The sequence below is a fragment of the Mesoplodon mirus genome (assembly GCF_964341445.2).
Source record: "Mesoplodon mirus genome assembly, chromosome: 5".
Taxonomy (NCBI): domain Eukaryota; kingdom Metazoa; phylum Chordata; class Mammalia; order Artiodactyla; family Ziphiidae; genus Mesoplodon; species Mesoplodon mirus.
In genome coordinates this window covers 154,200,723-154,219,707 of record NC_138980.1, presented here as the reverse complement: position 1 = coordinate 154,219,707, position 18,985 = coordinate 154,200,723, and the positions used below count along the sequence as shown (strand labels likewise).

Here is an 18,985-nt window from a genome sequence, read left to right as displayed (position 1 = left end):
AACTGAAATTTTAGTATTTTGAAAATGAACAAAAAACATATTCTGAACCATTCATATATTAAAGCTATTCTTTAAGATTAAAAGGTACACTTATAATGAACAAACGGATTTACTAAACAGTGTCTAATTAATTGTATTAATGGTTATAAAATACCTTTTCTTGTCCAAAAATTCCATACATGAAATATGATTATTTGTAATATCACTGCCAAAGGCTTATAGCATAGTTGTTAGTTTCCTGGCATTTGTATTTTAATTTAAAAGCCCTGTTAATCCAACCACTAGAAAATAAAAATTCTCAATTTGTTTCAGTTTTCAAAAATCATTTATCAATTAATTTATTGGTATAGCTGGTGCTTATCATAAAGTAAGTAAATGTAAATGAACAGCAAACTAAGAGGTGGATTAAAATATCCACACTAAGCCTGACCTCAGCATTCACTGAACCTTTTCTTCAGAAGGAAACTGTAAAAATAAATCTCACTAGCGTTTGCTTTGCTTGACAGCATAACTGAGTAGTAACCGAAGTAGCCATATGTGGTCCTTTAAGCCTCAGAAACACAGCACCTTTTGAATCTTTGTGCCGGGCACACATTTTGTGCCCGATAGATACTTGCTGAATGAACTTTTACAGTAGTGCTGGATTTGGGCTAAGCCAACCAAATTTTCAGACTTTAATTTAGTGATTAAATGATTAAACGATTTTGCAAGAAAGAGGACAGACTGGATGAAGAACGCAGGTTGTCATTCAGGAAGAGAGAAAGCTAACTGCCCCAGTATGCATACGATCATATAACCCAATAATGCACTGTCCTCTAGCAAGCCCATTTACAGAAACCCCAAAACAAATAATTATCACAGTTTGTGGGCTTCTGGTGTTGCTGTGGACGGCTTTCAATGTCTAGAAGTAGTACCGTTTCCTAGAACTTTGTAATAAACTTTTTTTCCCCTAGGGTTTTTTTTTCCCCCACAAATCTTTCATAAAGTTCTCTGTAGTGTGTAAGTATATACATATGTAAGGGACAGAGTTCAGAAACTGGTGTATGTGTGGGTGGGGTCAGGGCCCTTACAATCGTCATTCATTCATTAACCAAATATTAAGCATCTACTGTGTGTGTCAGGAATTATTTTCTCCACAAAACAACAGTGGAGAAAAAAAAAAAAACCTCGCCCTCCTAGAGCTTACGTTATTCTATTGGTGAAAACAGATAACGAGATAAACATGTAAGATATGCAGAACGCCTGAAGGATAAAAATGGGGAAAAGGGACCGGGCACTTGCAGTTTAAAGAGTGGCCACGGAGCCCCGAGGACACAGTTGCGCAAAATCCTGAAGGTGAGGCAGCCAACTCTGTGGTCCTTGGGGAAAGAGCCTGGCCGAAGGCAAAGCCAGGACAGACGTCCTGCCTGCAAGGCGGCCGAGGCAGCCTCCCCCGGCCCCACCGCGCGCACCGCCTTTAGGCCGCGGTCAAGGCTTTGGCTTTTACTCCCAGCTGAACAATGGCAGGGTCTAGAGTCAAGGAGTGACAAGACCTGATTTAGTCCTTCGAGTGATGTGAGGCAAAAGGAATAACCTGTGGGGAAAATTTTTCCTATTTACTTTCAGCGTACCGGTACATATGCATATATAATTAACATACCATTTAAGTAAACTCATGAAAATATAACACAAATTTCGTCCCGTTTCAGTAAAATTCGCTTACCTATGCACTTTTTACCTGAAGAATAGCCCCCTTTTAATGTACAGAAGTAAACTGAATAGTGACCTGTACGGTAAAGTTATTTCACGTGTTTCAGTCAGAGACTACAGGAGGCTTGGAACTGTACACATAATCACATTTGTACTCCAGCCTTGGCCAGTACCGCACTGTTTCGAACGTAAAGGAAAACGAAGTCTGAAATCGGCTGGCCCCAGGCCCCCCCGCGGCCCGCACTCCGCCGGCTCTCCCCGCGCGCTCGGCTCCACCCACACCTAGAGGGGGGCGCGGACCGGCTCCTCGCTCGAACAGCGTCGCCTACAGGCCCTTCTCCCGACTGCTAGGCAAGAGCCAAAACCACCGGCAACAAAATGCAAGACCAGAAAAGACCACATATTTCCAGAAATATATGCATCACAAACACGGTTCCATTTCAATCCAGCTGAGAATCTTCGTCTCCTCCACGCGTTGCGTTCTCACTCCTCAGAAATAAAGCAGAGACGGGCGTAAAGTCTGGCCTCTCAAAGGAGAGAAAGGTGTACAATACGATACATCCATCCACCCGGCTGCAGGGACATCATTTAAAAAATGCTCGGTCGCCGTCGGATAGCGGGCGTCCTCTACGTGGCCGCCCCGAGCTCGGCTCCCGAGAGCTAAAGACGAGCAGCTGGGGCGGCGTGCGCGGGCTGCGAGACGGTCCGGGCCTGACCGCCCCCCATGCACTCAACCGCCACCGAACTCGGGCCCCGCTCCGGTCGGCCTCCAGGAAAATAAAGACCGGGAAGACCCGGCCCGCCCCTGCCGCAGCGAAAACGCCGCTCCGCAGGATCGACACTAAAAGGTAACATCCACAGCCGCCCTGAGGAGAAGAGCGTAGAGGAGAGCCGCCGCCGCCGCCTTGCTGCCGGCCGCCGCCCGGCCCCGGGTGCGGTGCGGAGCGGAGCGGGCCGTGCGGTGCGGCGCAGCCGAAGACGCGAGCCGAAGTGGCGGCGGCGGCGCGGCGGTGGCGGAAGTGGAGTGGGGAAGAGGGGGTGGTTGTTAGTGTTTGGCGCCGGCGGAGGGAGTCATTCCTGCAGCTGCACTTCCGGTCGGCATTTTGTTCTGAGAGGGAGAGACGAAACGAGAGAGACACACACACTGGGCTCCTTCCCCCCCCGCCCTCCCCCCCTCCCTCCGTCGGTACCGACTCACCCGACACCACCAAGCCGCAGGGAGGGACGCCCCCGCCGACTGGAGGATTGGTTCCCGGGCCGGCGGCGATGCCCCCCCGGTAGCTCGGGCCCCCGGTCGGGTGTTTGTGAGTGTTTCTATGTGGGAGAAGGAGGAGGAGGAGGAAGAAGAAGCAGCGATTTGTCTTCTCGGCTGGTCTCCCCCCGGCTCTACATGTTCCCCGCACTGAGGAGACGGAAGAGGAGCCGTAGCCACCCCCCCTCCCGGCCCGGATTATAGTCTCTCGCCACAGCGGCCTCGGCCTCCCCTTGGATTCAGACGCCGATTCGCCCAGGTAAATTCCTGCTCTTTATTTCGGCGGCGGCGGCGGCGCCAGGTCCTCAGCGTCTCTCCTCCTCGCTCCCCTCCCCGCCGTTTCCTTAGCGGCCCCAGGTCTCCTCCACGGGCGAGTCTAGAGTTCGCTCCTCTCTGGTGGCAGCCGCCCTGGGTGGCGGTGGTTTGGTACCCTCTCCCGGCCGGCTCCGGTGGCGGGGACTGGGCTCCTGCCGGGCGGCCGGGGAGGCGTAGGCCCGGCGGAGAGTGCAGGCCGCGGGCCAGCGGAATCTACTTGAGCTCGGGGATTAGGAGAGCTTCGGGCTGAGCGGAGCTACTGCTGGTCGGTGACAGGCCTCGCCCGGGAGAGGAGCCGTAGCTAGTGAGGAGGCGGAAACAATACAACTAACAGCAAATGTGCGTTGACCGTCCCCATATTTACAACTTTCCTGGTCCGGGAGTGGGGAACGTCCCAGTGAAACAAACAACCCCCCTTCTTCCCCCTGTGACCCCATGAAGGGAGGAAGTAGTTTCAGTTAGTGAGACAAATGTAAATACTCAGACACGGATCCAGTGGTAATTCTTTTCCTGTGTAAAACTTGTTTGGACGCTGGAAAGTTAATAAAGACTCATTTTCTTTTTAAAAAGAATTAAGTCGTCCACATGAATATTTCATATAGGAACCCGTAGTGTGGTAGACACTGCATATGACCCCCACCCACGCAAAGAGCTTTTATGTTGGTGTTTGACAGTGTGTTGCACATGGACTTTTTATTCAAAGACAAGTATAAAGTACTTGACAGGTTTACCCGGCCACTTTATATTTGTGTGCGTTGTATAAGGACAGTTTTAAACGATTATACATAACACACTTAGGTACTTCCTGATCTAAACGTGTAGAAGCTTAAAAAAGATTTTTTAAATGTTCTGAGAATTGTGCTGAGATACAGGTACAACGAATTTTCTTTAGAAGGATAGAAATTAAGTTATGCTTAAAATCCCTGGGAGGTTAAAAAAAAATGTAGAAGGTGCCATCCTTTCATGTCAGGGCAGATCTTCTTGAGGTCCCAGGATTGTCATTGGCTGTTTGTGCCCATGATGTTTGACTGTGTAATGAGAGAGGTGTCATTTTAATAGGTCAAATGTATCTGTAAATGCTGGAGAAAAAGATCAGTTCTATCTTAAATTCTAGTTCACAAATAAGTGTTTAGGTCTTGCTTATGGAGGCGTTGGTAATGTAGGTTGGCATTAGGGAAAAACCAATTTAAAAGTCCTCAGCCATACAAGTTGCACAGAAAAATAAATGTACTTGGGTTAGACCGTTTTGATACTTTGTCTCATAGTCACTGAAGGAAAACTTTCATTGCTTAAAATGAAGCAACACTGATCAAAAAAGTCCCTTGTTTTATTAGTGGGTGTTAACATTGGTTCGAATTTTTTGTGTCTCATTGAATTATTATTGTCATTGTAGAAGTAACTTTTCTGAAGGTTGTTTTTGAGTTTGGCCCTCTGCTTAAAATAAATTGTTCCACATTTCCTGCAAACGTATGGATAAATGTTAAAAAGAGTGAAGTTAATATAGCTGTCACGTACGAGGCATGTTTTTAATGCTATAAATCCGTGTAGTAGTCAGTAGCGTGTCCGTGATTTGTATTGGTCAGGGAGCAGTTTGAATTTTAAAAAGCCTGAAGCTCCTGCTGAGCCCCAATCCCGGCCTCCCTCCCTCCCACTAATCTCCCATTCCTGTCTTTGTGCTGCCTGCTCCTGTTAGACACTGTTTGCTACAGGGCCTCAGGCCTACACTGGGTGGGGGGCACGCGAATGGGGGCTGGGGAGGGGGGGAAGAATACAGAAGGTAGGAACAGTTCACTTGTTAAGCGGAGGATTTGGGGGTGGGAGGCGGGGTAAGGGCTTCAATGTAAATGTTTAAAAGGCCCTTTATGAACCTGCGATTGTCTTTACAACTTAAAATACTGAGACCTATGTCAAGGGATGAACATACTTCTACTAAAGGTAATGGAAAGAGGAGTTCTGCTTGCTTAGTTTTCATCAGCAGAAACAACTTATCTTTAGCGTTTTATATAGTTAAAGGGAGCTTTCTTACACAGATGTTTAAATCAGTATATTAGATGTCTGTTTATGTGACTGATTTTTTATTGTGACTTTGGAATTAAAGTAAATTAGTTCTTATCAGACCTTATTTTCCTAATTCTACATATTTAGTAATCTGTAAGTAATATAGGTTGTGTGATAGCTTTCGTTCAGATACCATAAATATTTCTTTAAATTACATTGAAAATATTTTTTGTTCAGTCCAAACCAATTAAATAGATTATTTTTAAAGGAGACATTGTGAAACTTGAGTAAAACCTAAACTTGAGCTTTACCTTTTTGATAACTTAGTTGGAAGGAATAATTTGTGTTTCCCTAGAGATTAGGAATAGTCTGCTCGACCTCCCCTGTATTGGTCGGGATAGTCACCCGTGGCTAATCTTGTATTTCCATTTTTTTTTTTTTTAATTCAGCGAAAGGAAACAACTATAAGTGTTCCAGAAATCTTATAATGCTGGTTATATTATAGGATAAATATTTCATAATATACTTAGAGGAAATTTCAACAGTATGGTTTATTGTTTCTTTTGAGTCTGCAGAGTTACCAGTAACTTATAATAATTACTTGAAAAGGAAGTAGTTTTAAAGTATATCAGGAAAGTCTAGTAAATCAAATTAAAGTTGAATAGTAAATAATTATTTCTAGTGTTTTGAGATGAGTATATTGGATGCTTCCTTTTGAAAGCCATTCAACAAATTTGTTTACTAAAGTTATTCGAAAGCTTTTTGAACCTGTGCTACGGATCATTATAATACTGTCCACCTTTAAGAAGAAAAGAGTTATCTTCGAAGAAAGGCTATTTCAGATTCTCTTTGGGGATGAAAAGTGAAAGTTTTCAGTATGGTAGTAAGCCTAGTTTTGGTTTTCTGCATAATGATCATTATTAAATTTCAAAATATTATGAGCAAAGCTGTACCAATTCAAACATGAAGTTTTCTTTATTTGGAGCCAGACTACCCAACTCAAACATGTATTTTCTAAGGCTTCCTAAACTAATTTCATATTTAATTTTTTGGTACCAGTTCATCATCAAACTGCTATAGAAACATTTGAACCCATCTGTGTTATATTTTGACATACTCTATTGTGGTATTTTTACTCTTCCAAAATAAGGTGTAAAAATTAATAATAAAGAGTAAATAAAAACTAAAGAATCTGTGTTTTACACAGTTTCGTTTAACTTTCCGCACTCTGTTGCTTATTAGGAAAAGCATAATTTGTAAGTAATTCTGAAATTTTTAAAATAATGTTAGATTTCAGTTCTATATAAAGTGACTGGGAAGACTGAGGTAAATAAAAATTCTTTTCATAGAAATGTAACTTCAATTCCGTTTATCACATTTATTTGCCATAAAACGAATAGGAAATTACTGACTAGGAACATTTTATAGAAGCCTGGTAATTAAGTGTTTAGTTGACATCTTTAATATCCTGAGCATACTAAGTTGGCTTTGGTGGTAATGTATGGTCTTACGTAGCTTTTAAAAATCATTTAAAAATATACTTTTTGAACAAAGTTTTTTTCTATTTTTAGCGGATGCCAATAATTATTCTCTGTATTTTTAAATCGGTCCTTTTTCAGGGTGACCTGAGTTCATTCATAAATATTCTCATTTCCCTGCAAGGTAGACGACCAGTGTGATTTCCATTTTTTGATGAAAAACTCAGAGGCCACATGATTTGTAGAGATTCATGTAGTGACTCAGTGGGAGATTAGGTATTCTCTGACTCTTAAGAGTTTCTTATTAGATTATGTTGCTTTAAGAAACCTGTGAGCTTTGGTCATGAAGCTAGGTATTATTGCTCAGTGCTGACACTGATACCATTTGTGATTTTTTTCAGTTATCTGAGTCCAAGGTGCTTTTCTCATCTCCATAGAGAGATATGATACTTGTCTTTTGGTTGTATTTTCCTGGTATGAAAATAGTACTTTTACATTAGAAATCTTGACCTTGTGTGTATATATTTGGTGTTCAGGTGATTAAGTTTATTTACATATGTCCCTCTTCAGGAGTGTAAGTGAATTAACTGTATGTGTAGTAAATAATGACTCCTTAAAGTTTTATTCTTATTCTGTTTTTTAACTGCCAGAGTGGAATTTTAGTGTTTCTAATTGATTTAAATGCTATTTTAAACACCAAGTCTGCAGTCAGTTTTAATGAATTGAGTTTCGTCGGATTGCATTATGTTTTAAGGCAGGTTTCTTTCTATTCCCAAAGTGATATTACTAGGAGAGATCATTTCTTGTTACAGCATTGCCAGCTAGGTAGGATTTTGAGAGGTTATTATTTTCCAGGAATTGTGTTAACGTGTGTATGACCCCCCAATATTATCTCATTTAATTCTTCTAACAGGCTCCTGAAATAGGAACAATTATCATCCACAATTTATAGATGAAGAAACTGGGGCTGAAAATGTCAGAAAATTGTCTGTTGTCTTATTAGTATGATCAGTCTGATTTATATTTGTTCTTAAGGACTTAGGATTCCACATTTCTAGTTTTAGTAAATTCTTAATTACTATCCTTTAGTTGCTCAGTTGAATCAGTACTTAAAAGTCATGTTGTCAGGGAAATAATGTACTTTAGGCATAGAACTAAAATAGAGTCCAGACTATATATGCTATATATATTAATAATAATTTCAGTAATTTTGAAGTCAGCACATCTTTACTGTCTTACATTTTAATTTTGAGTTTGTTAATCTGAATTTTTTTTACTTCTTTTAAGTTTTTTATATTGAGTTGAAACTGTCAAAGCATCTTTTTAGAAAGGGAAAATTGAGCTTTAGAGTGATTTTATTCATAGAAATGTATATGACCAATTTGTATTGTAGTAGATGAATCTATAAATTAGTATGACTGGCACTTTTAAAAAATTCTAGTATTTATATAGCCAAAGAATGTGGATCGTTTTGAAGTTCTCAGCTTGGGAAGTTGTGCACTTATTCCAGAGCTGTTGCCATTACATACATTCTTATGGGGAGTCTTTTAGTGAATACCTTTATAGACCTTGAGCTAGTATTTTTTTCTCATCCTTAATGGCATATGTTTATCTTCAGGGGTGAATTTGAATTTTAGAGACAGTAAAAAAGTAATTTAGAACTTAGTTTAGGAAAGCTAAGATTTAAAATCTTTTTTTGTGTCAGGCATTGTGTTGAGTGCCTTACATTTGTAATATGTAATATTATTGAGTGATTCCCATGTGCCAAAAACTGTGCCAGGAGCTTTATATGGATTTTCTCAATTCTTCAAGGTATAGTATGAGTTTGGTTATATTTATTACTCTAAGATATTTGAGAAAACTAAGATATAGAATGATTAAGTGACTAAGGTCACACAGCTAACAAGTGGAAGAAAGTGGAGAAAGGACTCCGGAGTTGATGCTTCACCCACCAACCTTAACCACTACACTGTTTATCGTGATTACCTCCCAACCATCCAATGACTTTAGTGATAATGTTCTCTTTTTACAGACAAGGAAATTGGAGCTCATCATGTTTAATAACCTGTCCAAGGTGGCGATTCTAGCAAGTGTTAGAGATAGGATCCCAACTCAAATATGTCTAATTCTAAAACTTCTATTCTTTCCATTCTACCACTCTGTCTCTTCAAGATTTATAATACTTTTTTTTGTTTGTTTGTTTTGATAAAAAATAGTAGGCTTGATTATAAAGTAGTGAGACTTGTTTTTCTTGTGTGGCTTATAAAGCTATCCTGTGGCTTAAAAAGAGCAATTCTAAAGTTTTTTGGTCAGTTATAGCTGATTCATTATCTGATTAGTCTTTTAAAACACACATTGTTAACTTTACACTATACAAAATATACAAAATGTTTCTATGTACAGATGTGCATTTAAATAGAATATTGATGTTAAATATAATGCATGCTGTATTTTTTGAAAATGTGGAAAAGCCACTTTATTTTCATAATATTGTGATTCTTGAATTATTTTTTATAAAAACGTTAAGCATTAAAAAATATTCTCAAGAATACACTAAATTTTTAACATAATTAATGTAGGTAAATTTTTTTGCCATCTTATGTGTGTGTAACGTTTAACATGATATAGCAAACTCTTAAAAATTTTCTTTTGTATGTATTTGCCTTTTGGCAGAAAGGAAAAACTTTAACAGAATGGAAAAACATGGAATTAGCAACATTGATTAATTTATTTATTAAAATAATTTTGTATACTTTTACCTCTCCTGAGAAATTCAGAAGCTATGACATAATTTTGAAATACTGGATTCCTTTTCGTTAGAATGAACACATTTGGGTCACTTCTACTCTCAATTCTTTAGTCTTGTGCCAATAAAATGCATATGTACTTCATAAGTACTGTTTTTTAAAAATAGTCATTGATTCTAGATACCTTAAAAACTAGCAGTGCTTGAAACACTAATGAATTATTAAAATTCAAACTATAGTTTACTGTAAAAATATTAATATTTATGATGGTATATTTAATTTTTTTATTTACAAACAAACAAGTCCTTGAAATTAGTCCTAGTAAGGAAATAGGAGTTTTTTCAACACTCAGTTTTCTCAGCACTGCTACTTGGCAACCCTTTCAGGATTTTATTTTATTTGTTGTTTTGCTTGGTTTTTTCCTATATTTGCTATGTTTTATTTTATTTGTTTTTTTTTAAATTGAGGTATAGTTGATTTACAATATTGTGTTAGTTTTAGGTGTACAGCATATTGATTCAGTATTTTTGCAGATTATATTCCATTATAGGTTATTATAAGATAATGGGTATAATCCCCTGTGCTATCCTGTATATCCTTGTTGCTTATCTATTTTAACCCTTTCAGGATTTTAAAATCTGCTTTTAGTTTTCTTTGATAGGATTGCCAGTTTCTACCTAAAGAAGTTGATGATGAGTATAGGCTATACATAATTTAGTTTTTCTTTGGTAATGACCAAATTGAAATTTTACATGGGTATATATTGGCTCTAACTCCCATTAAAAAAAGTACTATTCTTAAAAAATTGTTGCACATAACATAATCTTTTTCCCAGGGTTCTGCCTATGTCTCAGAAAACTCTTAAGGTTGAAAGTTGAAATGTAATGGCCTAAAAGCTACTGCTATCATTTTTTTCCCTTTGAGAAAAGAATTGAGAATCCAGTATTCATGCTGTAACCTACTCCGGGTTATCCTGAAAGACATATATGCAATATGCTTTTTATTTAACTCTACTAATATTCTCTTTCCCTTTTCTTGTATATCTCTTTCTCTCTCTGTCAGTGTCCAGTCTTTATCTCCCCCCCAAGCAGATTTTTACACAGCTTGGTGAATATAGGTGGTATTGTTAATGTTAATGAAACCTAGAGCAGTTTAAAAGGCCTCAGATTCTGAGATCGTCATAAGTTCAAAATATTGCTGGTGAAAAAGCATTGACACTAACTGTGAACATGTATATTAGGGTAGCATTCTTACTTTGTTCTGGAGGTGTGTTACTTCTCAAAACGTCAGCTCAAGGACCAGAATTTTTTTTTTAAGGAGAAAGAGAAAGCATGGCCTTTTTTGTTTAAGTTTCCCTGGCCATTTAATTTCATAGCATTTGTCAGTTTATTGCTTATATCTCTTGATAAAATAATTTGTTCCTATGTTTTTCAGACATACTAAACCACCAGCTCTATGAGAGCAAGGAGACATTTCCATCTTTATGTCTATAACACCATCACAGTGCTTGTCCTGTGCTATAGGTATTCATTACATTTTTGTTGAACTGATTAATTAGAATTAAACTATATGATAGTATTTACATATATCCCAATCAATACATACATCATATAACTTATGTATTAAAAGAATCAAAGAAAAACTTAAAACAGTTATTTTTTTAGCTGTTAAGATTGTAAAGCATAGGAAGGAGCTTTTGTTTTGCTCCCTTGGGCAGTAGAATTGAGAGTAAGATACTGGGATTTATTGTAAGAGGGAAAGTATCTAAATACTTTGTTTTAAGCTTAAGATTGATTTATTGTAGTTTTTGTTTTCTTTGCTAATTTAAGTATTATATATAATAACAATTTAGATAATTAGAAATACATTACAGCACATTAAAAATGCTGTTTAAATATAATAGTGATATGGTGACTGAATTTTTTTTAAGTAAGGCTTATTGAGGTATAATTTACACTATAAAATTCACTATTGCCGGTGTACAGTTTGATGAGTTTTGACAAACATTATCTTGCAACTGCTGCCTTAATCAAGACATATAATATTTCCATCACCCCCAAAAGTTCCCTTATATCCTTTTGTAATCAGTTTCCTACCTCTAGTCTAGCCCCTGGCAGCCAGATCTAATTTCTGTCCCTGTAGTTGTGTATTTTCTAGAATGTCACGTAAATGGAATCATATTTATATAGGCTTCTGGGTCTGGTTTCTTTCACTTAGCATAAGGCTTTTGAGATCCATCCATGTTGTTGCCTGTATGAGTAGTTTGTTGGTATCTGAATTTTGACATTGAATTTGATATACTCTTTAACTTTGGTACTACCCTGTCAAAAAATACTTTGAATGGTTTTAGAATTTGTCTCAGATTTTGCAGCTGCTTTATTATTGGACATAATTTTACTTGCCCATGTTTACCCCTCAACTCCAAAAATCTTGTAATTTACATTACTGTTGAGTGGCATGCATTTATACTAGTTAATTCTGTTAGGTTAGATGCTCTACCAAGTAGGTAAAATAGACATTGCCCTCTTTTTCATCATAATTAAAATAGGTAGCATCGTGTATTTTGAACATACAGCACATAGAAACTGGAACAATGGTGCAGTGATAATTTATCCAGAAATTGAGTTTACACTTTAGTATAAAACTGCTGTTTATACTAAAAATAGAGCATAGGTTATAGTGAAGAACAGTCATTGCTTCTCCTCTAATGCTTAAAGTTAGAGAAGTAGTGCTATTTCCTGAAAGTTGGGGCAGATAATGATGAAAAAGAGTTATTTTATTTGACCACCTATTTTGTCCCCCCTCCCTCCTCCCTTTTTGAAACCGCCTTCTCTCTTGAGTTCAAGGATATCAGTCTCTCATTTGTAGACTCTTTTTGCTAGCTCTTCCATCTCTGCGCACTCCTTAAATATTGGTATTCCCAAGGTGGTTCTTCAACCTTCATTCTGTTCTCTCTTCCTATTGATTTAATCTATTCATTTGACTTTTTATACATGCTGATGACTCACATATCTATCTCCAGAATATAATTTTCTTCTGAGACAGATCCAGCTGTCTTACCAGGCACCTCCTGATGTCCCATAAATACTATAAATTCAAAAGTAGTGTAGAAGTCTGAACTCATCTGTCAGTTCTTCCCTAACCTTATCCCCTCCCACTCAAAAAGAAAAAGTATTCGTAGAACTATGTGAAGTAGGTTAATGTTCCCATCATTAACTCAAGTTGCCTAAACTAGAAACTTGGTGATAATGCTTGACCCTTCTTTAGTGTATCTCCAAACGAGTTGTTTACCCAGTTGTTTACCCATTCATAGCACCTCCCTCAATATCACTTGAATCCATCCCTCCTTTACAGTTTGATTCTGAGAGTGGGCGTGTACATACAGCTTGTTGGATGGAATAACTTATAGCATTTTAAGAAAGATTTAGAGGTAATTGTGAAAGATGTATTTAGTGTTAGGATACTTTTTGCCCATATGCTTGGGCTCTGATATTTAAAATTAAGGTGTAACTTTCAGTACCTTTCATGTCAGTGTCTTCTGTACCCATTTCCATATCTAAAATCCAGAACTTCTTACCTTAGAACCCAGTGTATCAAGTAGAACAGTTTGAACTCAGTCTTCTTTCCATACCTTACTTTTAGAGCACTGCATTTCATGGATGTGTACGTTCATTTAAATACTGCATGTTTATGTGTTCAGGGGCAGAGTCTGAATTGAGAAGAAAATGAGAATGTAGGAGCAAAGGAAGGCTTTTTAATTGACTTTCCTGTACTGTGGAAGCAAGTTTACTTGAATAACATTTTCATTTTTATTGAAGGTAACAAAACTAAAGAAGCAAATGCAGTGGGGATATGATACTGTTCAGTTGCTAGGCATGCAAACATTTTTAATGGCAAGAGTCACATATACTGTAGCTGTATTACTTGTTTGTGAGTTTGGAAGTTGTTGCTCATGGTTTTGTATAACCTTGCAATGTTTCTTCCTTAGAATAAGAAGTTATCTCCTTATTCCCCAGTTTGAACAGAAGGGTATGCTTAGAGTTACTGATTTAAATAACCCTAAGTATCTCTTGTGAAGGGCATCTTAAAATGTGATGCTACCTTGAAAAATGAAGTAAACATTTTCTTCACTGTATCTAGAACTTATAACTAAAGAAATAATAGGTGCTGTATTTTGTTCTAGTGCTAATTGCCATGTTTTTGAGAAAATGGGATCAATCCAAAGGCTGTTCACAAAGACTGACCAAGAACCTTGCCTAGTTATTGAGTTGTGGTGGCTTGCACATAGTAAGCATTCAACGAACAATTGTTGAATACATGAATTTGAATTATATTTTAGTTTTGAGATATAGGACTGGTTGGAGTGACAGATGATAGGTGGGGCTTGCTAAATATTAAGCAAATTTGATAGAAGAAAGAGAACACTCAGCCCGTAAAAGGTAGGACAGCCTTTAAAGCAAAGAATTGTGTAATTTAACTACTTGTATTTGGATAATTAGGTTTGTTTAGCTGGATAAGAGGAAGATCTATGTACAGAAGTGTTTTTGAATTCTTTCTATTCTTTTATTCCCACTCCAGTTTTGCTTCTGATTTCAAGTATTAGCTCTGGACTTCCATCTTCAGTGGTAAGGGACAATGTAATAGGCTCAGGGATAAAATGACCTGCACAATCCAGATATGCATATTAGGACATGGGAGGTGTTGGTGGGGAAGGGAGAGAGATATTATAGTTCTTCAGTCGTTTCCAATTATTCATGGTTTTTAGCTTATGTCAAAGTGCCATTGTCCTCAGTATTGAGATGAGGGGGCCTAAACACTAGAATTTAAAACGACTTAGAGATTACAACATGCTTGTTACTGTGCTACCTCGATGCTGAGCCATGTTGCTACCTATGCTAATTATCATATGGTTTTAGTGATTCTGTTTTCAACTAGACGATAGCCACCAAAATTTTAATGTTCTTTATAAAAATTTCATACTTCAGCAACTCTCCATTCCCTTAGTTTTCTTGGGAACCAAAACTCCTTATAGTTTGCTGGTATGTTAGGTAAGGCTAAATTGTGGGATTTAGAGCTTAAAAAATTTTAAGAATCTCAAAGCTAAAGCTTTTCCCTCTCTCTTTTCCTTTAATTATAGAAGCAGTATGGAAAAAAACTACATGCTATTTGGAAAATAGGAAAAAAACATATAATCTCATATTTTATGTTTTTCCCTACTAGGTTTTTAATAAAAATATTTATATGAATGTAATTATGGTTAAATATGTATTTATGGTATAAATATATGTACCTAGCCCTGTTTTCTCTTAAGGTTTTATCGTAAAGATATTTCTAATCTTTTATATAGTGTTCATAAATATTTAAAGTGTTACCCAACATTTTGTCAGTGGATGAACCGTAATTTTCTTAGTATTCTACTTTGGACATTTTACTTGCTGTCACTTTCTGTACGAAAACGAGGCAGTGGAACATCTTTATATGTACAGTTTTTTTCCCCCTTTGGGGACTTTATTCATTTAGAGTAGAATTCCGTTAGTGGTAGTTAGGCCAAAAGGTTTGAACCTTTCTGTGGCGCCTGATATGTATTTCCAAAAGTAGTTTTACCCTTCCATAATCTCTATTTTCATTCATGTCGTAATTCATTCAGTGAATTCATTTCTTTCATATGATGCACCTTTCCTATTAAGATTATTCTTAGGTCATTTAAATGCTCACCTTCTCCACTGTTGTGGCTGTGGTCTCTTTTCAATATATTTTTGAACTTCTTCGTAATAAAAATAATGGGTTTTTCAGACTGGGTATATCATTTGGAGGTATTATATAGTGAAATTAGCATAGAATCTAGTCTGAACTAGCTACTAGCCAAGTGACATTTAGACTAGTCATTAAGCCCATTTCTTCAGCTGTAAACTGAAGGAGTTCTCAGGTTTTAGGATTTTTGTGGACTAATAAAAACACAAAGCAAAGGGGAAAAAAAGGAATTTAGATAAATGAAAGAAGAGAGTAGGCAGGTCCTAGAGACACAGTTATAGTTAAGGCATCATCAGTCTTTTATCTGCAGAAAAGTAGTAGGTAGATTTTAGATTGGAACGTATGAAAAAGAAAAATCAGTTTTTTGGTAGGTCCTATTACTTAGACTTAATATTTGAGATATGAAACATCTAGTGTGATGTGGACTTGGCTGTGATCTCACATTCATTCTCTTGTTCATCAAACATCAAGTGTTTCCTCTATCTCAGGAACTATAAGGCATTACAAGTGGTGAAATAAAATTTTTCACTCTTGCCTTCAAGGATCTTACAGTCTAATAGTAGACAGGTAAACAAAGATTTTGTTACAATATCAAGATTAACAAAGAGGATACAGTAGGAGCACTGAGGGGGATCACCTAATTTAGGCTAGAGGTGGTGTATAAAGTAAGTTTAGAAGGCCATTAAGTAGACTTGGGAGTCTGGGGCAACAGTTTGATTTTGGAAACTGCAGATGCTTTGATTATTGGAGCATAGGGCTGGAAAAGGAGCATGCCAAAAAGATTCGAAGCTACAGAGAGGGGCAGGGTCCAGATTATGAAGGAATGTATATGCCTTTAAGAATTCTGCATTGGGGCTTCCCTGGTGGCGCAGTGGTTGGGAGTCTGCGTGCCGATGCAGGGGACACGGGTTCGTGCCCCGGTCTGGGAGGATCCCACATGCCGCGGAGTGGCTGGGCCCGTGGGCCATGGCCGCTGAGCCTGCGCGTCCGGAGCCTGTGCTCTGCAACGGGAGAGGTTGCAACAGTGAGAGGCCCGCGCACCGCAAAAAAAAAAAAAAAGAATTCTGCATTGGCTTCTGAGTTGAGGATTGATTCTCAAGTTTCATATTTCTGGGCCTTGAAGTATGAAAGTTCCATTCACTAAAGATCAGGAATATAAGAGGAGAAGGTTATAAGAATTGGAAGATGGGGTTGTAGAGGAAGGGAAGGAGATGATATTACAGTTTTAGGCATGTCAGTGGGACATTCAGGTTTGTGGTAGATATGAGAGTCTCAATACTTCAGAGCTGAGAAGACATTAGGCTTTTCTTTGGCAAAGTCATAATTATGAATTGGTCTATTAGAGAATTATTTTTATGAAGACATTTCTAAATCTGTAGACTTTTAAAAAGGATATGTAAAATTTAAGTTTAAAACCATGTTGAAATCCTAGAATTTCTTTTATTACCTTAAGTGAGAATATCCAAGGCAATATTCAATTTATTATTATAGTTCTCGTATAGATGTACAAATCAGAATTAGCATATAGCTTTTATTTATTTATTTTATTTATTTTTTAACATCTTTATTGGAGTATAATTGCTTTACAATGGTGTGTTAGTTTCTACTTTATAGCAAAGTGAATCAGCTATACATATACATATATCCCCATATCTCTAGGTGGTCGCAAAGCACTGAGCTGATTGATCTCCCTGTGCTATGCGCCTGCGTCCCACTAGCTATCGGTTTTACATTTGGTAGTGTATACATGTCCATGCCACTCTCACTTCATCCCAGCTTACCCTTCCCCCTCCCCGTGTCCTCAAGTCCATTGTCTAGTAGGTCTGCATCTTTATTCCCATCCTGCCCCGAGGTTCTTCAGAACTTTTTTTTTTTAAGATTCCATATATGTGTGTTAGCGTACGGTATTTGTTTGTCCTCTTTCTGACGTACTAGCATATAGCTTTTTTTTTTTTCTTTTTTGCGATACGCGGGCCTCTCACTGTTGTGGCCTCTCCCGTTGCGGAGCACAGGCTCTGGATGCGCAGGCTCAGCGGCCATGGCTCACGGGCCCAGCCGCTCCGCGGCATGTGGGATCTTCCCGGACCGGGGCATGAACCCGCGTCCCCTGCATCGGCAGGCGGACTCTGAACCACTGCGCCACCAGGGAAGCCCACTAGCATGTAGCTTTTAAAGCCAACATAAGTTGAATAACTTTGGCTGCTTAATAAGAATACAGTCTACCAAACACTGTATCACTTTTCACATTTTGGATGGAATGGATATTAAAAAATTTAGTGACTTGGTCAAATTGTTGTAGATACTAATAGTTATTTGAAAATTTCTTTCAAGGCTGACCTAGATCTCTCCAAACAGTCTTAAATCAGGGTTAAAAGTAGTATTTAAAAAAAAAAAATCTTACTTGGTTTAAATTACCAGAAGATAATAATACCATTTCTTCTTATGGCTTTGTTTTCCAGTGTATTGACTATTACTATGAACTTAGGATAACAAAATGAATGTTCTTGTATGACTATTTTCTATTGTATAAGGCTGTTCTTAGGGCCTTCCTGGTGTATTTCTCTATCCAACATAATCTGAAGACTGCTTCTTTAGTTGGTTTTATACTAAATGCATACATATTATGAGATCTTTAGTGAGAACTATGTTGCTTTGCTCATGAGGGGATTGTCTTTACAGATATAATTTAAGGCCTGCTTTTAGAATAATTAAATAAAAAATGAAAAGCAGTAGCTTTTCAGAAGTATTATATGCAGGAATAATTATGAAGGAATCAAACTGATTTGTCAAAAATAATTTACCAGGTCAATATCAAAATGAAAATGAGTGCTTTCCCAGGATCTAAGTACATTTAAGTAAATGTACTTTTTGGTTTTTTTTTTTTTTTTTTTCTTTTGGATTAGAGAGGTGGTGTGTCAGAATCACCTAGGGAACTTTTTCGAACTATAACCCTTTTATGGAGATGTAAGGTAAGTTTTATAAGTTTCTCTATTAGGTAGTTCCTTAGTAATCATTCCACAAGTATTAATTGAATAACTATTGTGCTCTCAGCAATGAATTCTAGGCATTTGATGTTGGAATTTTTTTCAGCCTCCCTCTCAAAGTTTACATGGCTGCCTAAGAGATGCCTCTATTTTATTTATTTTTTCTATTTCTGTTTTATTTTCTTCTATTTTATAAAAATATCATCTGCAAGGCATAAAGGAGCAAAGAACTATGGTGAGCAGAGTTACTAATGACAAAATTAAAAATAGAGGTAGAATGGAGTGGAGTTTCTGGATATGAGAGAGGATGTAGTAGAATCAAGGAAAGAAGAGTAGCAGATACTACAAATGAATTTGGCAAAAGAATTAGTGAGAAAAATTGAAGTTAAAAACTCAAATACAAGTTAGCAACAGTACTTAGAATAAAATAAAAAGTGATGAACTGACTGATCTGTTTGTAACGGTGGCTTATGTTGAAAAAGTTTACTCAAAAGTCAAAGTGCCGGGGCCTCCCTGGTGGCGCAGTGGTTGAGAGTCCGCCTGCCGATGCAGGGGACGCGGGTTCGTGCCCCTGTCCGGGAGGATCCCACATGCCGCGGAGCGGCTGGGCCCGTGAGCCATGGCCGCTGGGCCTGCGCGTCCAGAGCCTGTGCTCCGCAACGGGAGAGGCCACAACAGTGAGAGGCCCGCGTAATGCAAAAAAAAAAAAAAAAAAACAAAAAGTCAAAGTGCCTTATTTTGTATATGTTGGATATACACTCTTACAAAGTG

The 18,985-nt window shown here is 37.9% G+C and overlaps 1 protein-coding gene across 2 annotated transcripts in view; it reads left to right on the top strand.

Moving 5' to 3' along the window:
• Positions 1-2,874: 2,874 nt before the first annotated feature.
• Positions 2,875-18,985, top strand: part of NIPBL (NIPBL cohesin loading factor) — a 198,224-nt gene continuing 182,113 nt past the window's right edge. For both annotated transcript variants that reach the window (XM_082621433.1, XM_082621434.1), the window contains exon 1: positions 2,875-3,200. The gene's annotated coding sequence lies outside the window, so the exon portion shown is untranslated. The remainder of the gene's footprint in view (positions 3,201-18,985) is intronic.